Source organism: Acanthaster planci, linkage group LG03 (assembly GCF_054643075.1).
Source record: "Acanthaster planci isolate LZ-2023a linkage group LG03, COTS_SCS, whole genome shotgun sequence".
Lineage (NCBI taxonomy): Eukaryota > Metazoa > Echinodermata > Asteroidea > Valvatida > Acanthasteridae > Acanthaster > Acanthaster planci.
In genome coordinates, this window is record NC_141779.1 from 2,378,603 (window position 1) to 2,388,504 (window position 9,902).

The following is a 9,902-nucleotide window of genomic DNA, read 5'->3' on the forward strand; positions in this document are numbered from 1 at the left end:
CCCCAATCCTAGGGGCATATTGAGTAATGTGTGTATGTCCCTGTGTTCTGTCACGATCAGGAGAAACTGCCCCGTGGGACACCAGAGATCGGATGAAGAAAGAGCCTCTGCATCAGATCTCTCCAGCTATTTGCTTCGTCTATCAGTTATCTAACAGATACAGAAAATATCATGACCTTTCCGTCTTCTGATGTAATAATTTAATACTTTTGGATTTTTAAGTGTTTTTTTCCCCTTTGGCATACAGAGGTCCCTTAGGGAGGGGAAACAAGATTTCTCTGTTGTGATATTATTATTAATAAAACAGTGGTGTGTACAGCGGGGGGTGGGGGCAGGGGGCAACTCCCCCCTCCTCCCGGATTTTTTCCTTACAAAGAATACTTCAAAGGAAAGAAAGTAATCGGCATATTTATTTATCATATATTAGCAACAACATCCCAAGAAAACATCATCATGAAATCTAAGCAAAGATGACCCCAAGTAAGGCTTTTGATATTTTATTCTCCCCAACATCACGACAAAGCCGCATTCGCTTTTGAATTCCCCCCCCCGCCAAATGCTGGATACGCCACTGATAAAGTACATGTACTTGTTCGTGTATGCATGCCACGTTATGGTATATATGCTCATGATTACAAACTGGCATCTAATTTGGTATCAAAATATAATTCCAAAAAAGCCATCAGTGTCAGCAAAAATGGTATCATAACATTTTATGAAACAAATCACAAACTTGGCTGAAAGAACGCCAATAATAGCAAACGTGGACTGAGACGTATTTCATCATTGACGCAATGAGCCCAAAGATGGAACAGGAGAGGGCGCGCGCAATTTTTCTAGCAACAGATGCTCCTTTGGTTGAAACTCCACTTCGCTGGTTGACAGGTTCACAATCGACTATGAAATGCACGCATTGCGATCGTGGCGCTACCAGCAAAATAATTACTCCCGACCAACACGGCTCTTTTCAACCGATGAGGGGGTGCTTCTGCGCACGGCGGATAATGCACGTATAACCCATTCCTTTAAAAAAATCAGTTTACATGTAAATCGTGTTATTATCCTATTTATTGGTTTATTTAATTTTTTCAAACACTGTAAACGAAATTTGATGATTGAGGGCGCTAACGAGACTGAACAAACTCTGACCACAGAGCTACAAACCGAGCTCTATGCTCAGATGGTCACCACAGCACTCGGACGGCATAGCCCATGTGTGATGAAGAACACAGGCCAGCCTCATTTGCAATTGTAAGAACTTACGACACACGTTGCCTAAACTCTGGCCATTGATATCTGATGCACTGCCAAAAATTTCAACAGGGTAGCCTGTCCGCCCGTCATGGTCAGTCTGATAATTAACCAGCGAAAATATCCCTGATCTACCAGCCCTGTCAGATTGACCCGTCCCTGGGAACAGTCTTAAATTCACGATGATGTCGAACTAGGCGTGAACATTGACTGAAGCAACTTATTTTGTAGAACATCCCATAAAAAAATATTCCAAGAGGACAACAGGACTACACACATCGTAACATTCAGAAACAAATACTTTCTAGGGCCATTCAAGTACGCATTCGTTTGTCTATTTCACTTATGCACAGTGGCGTAAAAATTAAATTTGTGCCGGGGGCCGAGGATTGCGGATGGGGAATTGTTGGAGGATGACTTGCCCGGCAATGCAGACACAATGTGACTCTAGGGGGCGATATTCATGATCCAGATGAACATCTGTAACACGCATGTCATTCCAGCAGACTCTGAATCTGACATCGGACCGGCATATCTGTGGCTGTTTTAAAGTGTTCTCCCTCTGTGAATGCTATTTGATACATTTTGGATAGTAGAACGTCTGAAAATGCTTCACGATCTACCTTATTTTTTTCTCGCCAAGGGAATGTGGGGAGATGATTTAAAGGCAGTGTTTAGGATTTGTAAGATCTCAAAAACGCAACAATCGAATTATCTTGAAATATCTTACTGTAAATTAAGCACATAATAGTGTTAGAAAATCTGTCAAATTTTACCACCAGAAATGCTGTCATTTTCGAGAAAACAGAAATTTTACGTTTTTTACGGACGATCTTTGGAAAATGACATTTCTTTTCGTTATCGAACGACAGGTGTGCTCATTAAGCTCATTACGTAACGTAGTGCTACGGTCCGATGCATCTAACTATAAACCCGTGTATCTTAACAATGCCTTTCATTTAATGAGGCCCAGGTTCGAGTCCCGGCTTGGCCCAGGCTTTAACTGCATTTGGTTTCCAGTCCATACTCGCTCTCGCAGGTTTTCTCCGGGTACTCCGGTTTCCTCCTGCCACTAAAACTGGACCTTCTCCCTAACTCCGTAATGTGATGTTGATTAATAAAATGTATGAATAAACGTACAGTTAACGTTATTGGTGCAAATAGCCTGAGTTGCTGAAAACGCCATTAAAACCAAACAACAACAACAGCCCTTTCCTTTAGGTCTCTCTGTAGCGGCGATTGAGTACGGTCGTATCTCTGTTGTGGCGCGAAATTCAAATTTTGTTGCTCCCAGCAATGTCGTTGAAAGTGATCCACTTTTATCTTCACGGGATACAAGTAAGCAATATCAGTAAATCCTAAGGTGCATCGATCGAGCTTTTCCTCTCTTTCTGAGCTAAATCTGGCCTCATGGCCAATAACACCGACTGGGAATTAACTGACTCCGAATCTGATAATTCGTCATGGAACCAATCGGCATCTCAACAAACCCCAATGGAAGTACAGGAAAAACATGGAAACAATCAACCACGACCCACCATAGATGTTCTAATCAGTCAAGCACAAAATAACTCTCAAACGCATGATGCGCAAACGCAAAGACAGAATAGAAAACGCCCGAAACCACTCAATTACAGTGATGTTTATTCGGACTCGGATTATGATACCCCCTGTAGTGAAACTCCGTCAAAGCGACGATACACCGAAGAACAACCCTCCATTTCCCAACCTACTTTGGTTACTGACTCTCCTGATATCAAATCATCTAAAGTCAATCCAATACGCACAGCTACAGCACTTAATAAAGTAAAGCCTACATTAAAAGTGTGTCGAAAAACAACCAAAGGGGGATTACTGTTAAATGTCACACCTCAGCACAAGCAGGAAAATTGAAAACTCTAACGCGTTGAATGTGGGGGACCCCACACCTTTGAATAATGTAGCCGAAAGAATCAGGTGAAGTGCTGTAGATGCGGTGAAAGACACTCATCTGCTTACGCAGGCTGCAATAGAGTAAAACAAGACAAGAAAATTCAGGGAATCAGAGTAACATATAATATCTCTTATGCTGACGCAGCAAAAGCCATTAAGACTGATATCTCAATTCGACCAGATAACATCACTCAATCAACACCCTCATCGAAACCTGCTAATACCGTCAATGAGCACAGTTCTATTCATCGTATAAATGTTAACGAGGAGAACACCGAGTCGACTCTTGTCATGCAAATCGCCAACTCCAAAGATGCTTGCACTGAAACAGAAGAAACTACGGGAACAAAAACTGAACACATTAAGTGCATTTGTAACGAGCAATAGCTCACTGAATTACTCATTGGTACTATGCAAATATGGGACACCATACAAAACAAGAAAGAAAGACTTTCAGCTGATAAGGAACTGGTCCAGCACATTGAGCACCTTGAGGACGCTTCCAAATCCAAACAATGGAAACCAAGTCAATCTTCACAGTCCGAGTCCTAGTCAGAACAAAGCGAAGTGGCTCGAGCCGTAAGAGTAGAGTTAGCTACAAGAATCAAACTAATGACGAGGCAAGCTGAAGTAACACTCCAAAAGGTAAACCAATCAACACATCTTCATGATTTATCTGTTAATGATTCTTATTCTACAATAGAATGCGCAATCTCTTTTAGCTCATGGTAACGAATTTTAAAATGCCATCAACTCTTGGACTCACAAGCCTGACCTTAATTCAGGAAACCTGGCTAAAGGAAGGGAAAATTTCCAATTTACCGGGCTATGATATTCCGTAATGACTGGACAAACACAGACCCCAAAAAATGGGGTAGAGGATGTGCGATTTTCACCAAACGTAGTTTAGCTTTAAGACACCTGTCACGCTCAGTTAACCAAATCGAATACCAAGTTGGTGAACTCTACACCGAGTGCCGGAAAAAATTAAACTGATTAATGTGTACAATCCTTGCAACAAGCTTGATGGCTCCCTTATGGAGATTTTTCATAAAACAGATACTCCTAATATAGTTTGTGGCGACCTTCATGGACACAACCCCCTCCGGGGAAGTTCCTCTTTGGATCATAATGGCAAGATTATAGATGACGTTACTGCCGAGACAAACTTAAGTCTGTATGAACTCTGGTGAGGGCATAAGAGTTAACATCCCCAAAGGCACTTTCTCCTGTCTAGACATTACCTTTATGTCCCCAAATTTAGCTGCTAAATGTAACTGGAAAATTATAAATGACACATGGGTAAGTGATCATTGTCCTGTTATCATGGAAATTGACCATTCTTTTCACCAAAATCTAGCCAATCCAATTCCGAAGTGGTCCTTCAAAAAAGCCGATTGGAATATGTTCAAAACTGCATGTAATAAGCACATCTCGGAACCCAACCCTTCCCGTACCATTAACGAAGTCTATGATAAATTTATCGAACAAATTGTTTCTGCCATGAATGATTCCGTTCCTAAAAACTCACCTCAATCATCACAAGTCCCCCAAAATCTTGGTGGAGTGAAGAATTCAAACAAGCCATGGTTGAAAAAAGACAAGCTTTGAAAAGCCTCAAGAAAACATGCTTGCCTTCTGACCTGATAGCTTAAAATGAGCTAGTGTTATTGCTAAGAAAACCATAAATAAAGCTGAAAGAAAAGATTGTGAGAGATTCTGTAAAGAAATAACCCCCAGAACTAATACCCAAAAAGTCTAGAATAAAATCAAATGTATTGGCCAGACCCACAGCAACAGCATCCCGACCTTTTGCCTTAACAACACTGATGTGGTTACTGACAAAGAAATGGCTGACACTCTGGCTAGCAGCTTTGCTGCAGTTAGTAGTAATCGTAATTACAATCCTCCTTTCAACATCATTAAAAATGATACTGAAGAGGCCTTCCAGTTTAATGAAAACAACGATAGTGTTATCAATGATCCTTTCGAAACAGAGGAACTTAATCACGCCATTAATTCCAGTAAATGTACCTCTCCTGGTAAAGATGGCATCAGTAATGCTGTCATCAAACGATTACCTGACAAATACGGGAATACCTTGTCATCATTTTCAACATGATCTGGTGCACATCACAATGCCGCAATCAATGGAAAGAGGCGATCCTGATTCCCATCCTAAAGCCCGGAAAAGACTCTTTGAACCCTCTCTCATATCGACCAATAGCTTTTACTGTAATAGCCACTTTCTGTAAAATAATGGAACGAATGATCAACAATCGTCTTCTTTGGTTCTTGGAAAGTATATCTTCTCTCTAATTGCCAGAGTAGCTTCAGAAAAGGAAGAAGTACTCAAGATCACATCATTAATCTGGAATCGTCTATAAACAAATCCCCTAGTAATAAAGAAAGCACCCTTGCGGTATTCTTAGATACTGGAAAAGCTTACGATATGCTCTAGCGAAAAGGCATTGTGATAAGTTCAATCCATGGGAATTTGTGGTCGAATCATCAAATGGATTGATAACTTTCTTACCGACAGAAGAATTCAAGTTAAAATCAACAATATCCTTTCTGAAGAAAGAACTCTGGATAACGGGGTTCCACAAGGCAGTGTCATCAGCTCTGTTCTATTCAATGTTGTAGTTAACGACCTCTCGAATTATATAATTGATGCTAATATGACTCAATATGCGAATGATATAGCAATTTGGAAATCAAATAGGAATATCTCCTGTCTGGAAAAGAAAATTCAACTGGATCTGAATAACATTAAAAATTGATAAATGGGGCTTTAAGCTCTCGGTCCCGAAAACAGTTGCTGTCCTTTTTACCAACAAAACTCATAGTAACATTTTTTTACGTATCCAAGACCTTAAGATTCAGACCAAATCTGCTGCCAAATTCCTTGGTATTACTTTGGATTGTAAACTCACCAAGAAACAACAAATCGATGATATTATTATGAAGTGCAAAAAAAGACTGAATATTCTGAGATGCGTTGGTGGTACCTCTTGGGGGGCACATGGCCATCTCTTTACCAACTTTACTGTGCCCTCATAAAACCCATCCTAGAATATGGTTGGGAAGCCTTTGATTCAGCCTCAACTACTCTTAAACAAAAACTTTATAGTATCCAATATCAAGCTTTGAGAATATGCACTGGTGCGATTCAGGGCTCTCCCCTCTTTAAACTACACATTCAATGTGGCGAACCACCACTCGCTCTTCGACGATACTTTTTAGCTAGCTTATATGCTATTAAACTAAATGCCCACCAGGACCATCCAAATAAACATTTGAACCTTAATAATTGACAAAAACACTATTTTGAGGACAAATGGTCTGACTCCAGTTATAAAACACCTTACGAAACGAGAATCATTCATTATCCTTCAACCATCTTCCCCCTCAATAATATCTTTTCTTATTGGCGTTACAGAAAAGCTCATTTCTCTACGGACATTTTTAACCAAGTAGCTCATACAGACAATACTTATGAAAAAAGAAATATTACTATTGGCGTTAACAACACTACCTGGGGAACTACTTACAAATATAGGCCTATACTGATGGTTCTCATGACCTTGATAACAAAACTGTTGGATGCGCTATAAATATTCCCCAATTAAATTACTCTAAAGGCTTTCGTATCAATGATGGTATATCAATTTTTTTCTGCAGAATTGTTTGCCATTCTTCTTGCATTAGAATGGATTGAAGACTCAAAACCATTACAAGGTTGCATCTTTAGTGATTGTCTTAGTGCTTTGCAGGCAATCGATAAACCTTTCCCTGCAGATAAAATTGTTTGTGATACTCGCCACACCACGATTAATATCGGCAATCAAGGGAACACTCTTCACTTTGAATGGATCCCCGGTCACTGCGGTATACCAGGAAATGAAAAAGCTAATCAGATTGCTAAAAACGCGACCAAGAAAAACAGTATTGATCTTTCCATCCCTTTATCGATTAATGAAGTTAAACACACTCTTAAAGTAAAACTTCAAAATAACTGGAATAAATCAATCCCAAAACATACCAATAATATTTACAATGATGTCTCCTTCTGACTTGTTCCCAAACTGGACAATGAATCGTGCCGAGGAAGTAGCCATACACCGGTTACGATTAGGTACATGCAAGGGTCTTAACCAGTTTTTCATAAAATCGGTAAACACCCAAATGATCTTTGTGATATATGTGGATGTGTTGATAATGTCGAACATTTTCTCCTTACCTGTCGAAAATATGTTACACAAAGACAAATCCTCAAAAATATCTTACCCCGTCTGAAATACACACAAATCTTTCCTAAATTCTTGTGAAAAACAGAACTTTCACCACATTATTAAATATATTCAGAACTGTAATATTGATAAATAATTCTTCTGATGCACCCTGAGGTTTTGCTTGATATTGCATAAACTCTCGAGAAGGGGCGGTGTAAGTGGTTGGCTGGACATGGTGTCATACTTCTTCTCCTGCAGGTGTTGTAGGCCTGCAAATCAGCCGAGCGGGGCCCGGGCCCTTAAACTGCACGGGACATGGCCCGACCTCGCAGGACACTTTGACACTATGGTCGAGTTCGGGCGACCTGTTCTCAACACAGGTTTCTTGTTCTCGCGCTCGAACGGTAGGACCACGACTCCAGAACACTGTTCTCGGAACAGGATCACACACCACCTCCTCGTCAGGGTTTTACAAGAACACACGGAAAAACTCGTGAGATTTTGATTTTTGAACAGCTGCAAACATGGCAAAAAGTAGAGTGATGGCTTACAGAGCCACAGACTATAGGAAATTTTGCAAAAGTAACATTAATTATTCTTCATAACACAGAAATGAATGTTCCTGTTTAAACAGAAAAGAATTCAGCCCGGTTATCCAAACATTAACTCTCGAATAACGTAAAGAGACGCCGCCATGTTGCATGTTGCTTGTGACTAACTACCAGCAATAACCGGTTGTACGTTCCCGGCGTTCGAGCGGCCTAGTTTCTCCAACCGAGAGTCCATGGTTCAAATCGGCTGTGCAGGGCTACAATCGTATCTATACGAAACCTCGGAAAGAGCCGATTACGCCACAAACAATCAAAATTTGCTCCCCAAACACGGTAACCCCGACGCTTCTTCGTATACTTTTCATTCGTTTTATTGGTTATGCCGGCTTTCTCCGGTTTGACGAGGTTAGTTCCATTACGGCATCCGACTGCACTTTCTCAAACGACAGTCTAGTAATTGATTTACCCGGGTCAAAACGGATCAGTTCAGACAAGGCGCTTACGTCACAATTGCCAGAACCCACAAGCTTACCCGCCCAGTCTCCATTGCTGAAGGTATCTCACTGTTCTTGGGGAATCCAGTGATTCAAAACTACCTCTCGTTCGGAAGCTCAAACTTGTCAGCTGAGGTAGATATAGATAAGAAATTAAGTTTCTTACGCAGGAACGTAGTAAGAAAATGCAGTTCGTTTAAATACCGCAACCATTAACGGGCACAGCGAAAATGTGTGAAAAGTATTGAGCTGTTGGAAGAGTCTATTTGAAAGGGTAATATACAAACTGCCAACACGTCTTCGGTAAGTCTAAACTTATTATGAAGTAAATAGGTAGGTACATATCCATAACTAATTTGCAAATGGAGAATTTGGACTGGTTTAAATTAAAGTTTCGTCATGAAACTTTGGAAGTTTACCTCACGTGAATATATCATATCGCTACCATCCCTTAGATAATGGTATGGTCCAATGTCCGTTCCTTCGTAGCTCCGTGCCGAAGCCTTTTTTTCCCGAACAAATCTCCAATTTCGATACGTTTAGCTTTCTGTTTGTTTTTTTCAATAACAGTAACTCTCATGTCCGTTGTTACCATTTTTATCGTTTATTATTTTATGAAGTGTTTATGGTGGGCACTGATGACGTGTAGAGGGTTTTTGAACGATGTGGAGAGCGAAACCAACTTGAATGATTGTGTGGTCGGTCGTGCACGTGTACATACACATGAATACTTTTTTTTAAGTATGTGTGGTTGCGCAATGAATGTGATGGCTGCAGTCACATCACCACCCGACGAAACATTGTTTATTTGACAAATTGTCAGCGCTGCATTGTTGAAGAGAAAGCACAAGCTAGAAGGTAAATTTGTCAACTTGTACCAAGCGAAACCATGGGAAAATGCATTTTTGAGGGCCATAATCGGTCTGCAGATCGACCTCGCCTGTACATTGTTCAGGCACTCAGGAATGTCCTGTGACCCGTGGATATTTGCGAGACAAGCTAGTATACATGAGCTGCGCTTCGAGAGTTAAAAATAAACTGCGTTTTCTCGATTTTTCTCAAAGCAGTGATCTCAAAAAATGAAACAACTTCGTGGAATGATACAAAAGTAAATCGAAAACCCCCAAATCGGCAAATTTTGACAAGTTGCAGCAAATGCAAATCCTATATAGCCCCACCCCCAGTTGAAGGATAAAAACCCCCGTTCCCCTGGGATTTACGCCCGTGCTTTTGTATGATGCCATAATAACAGCACAATGGTCAAATGAAGATAATGTACAATCAATAATGTCCAATAAGTAAAAGTAAGATCGGGAAATGAGTACAAACAGAGATCTCCAAGATACAGCCCTTTGGCCCTTGTGACAGTTCATGACAGACAAAGAGAAATCATTGCATCGTTAGCAGATCAGACGCTGGAATGCTGAGAACCTTTCAAA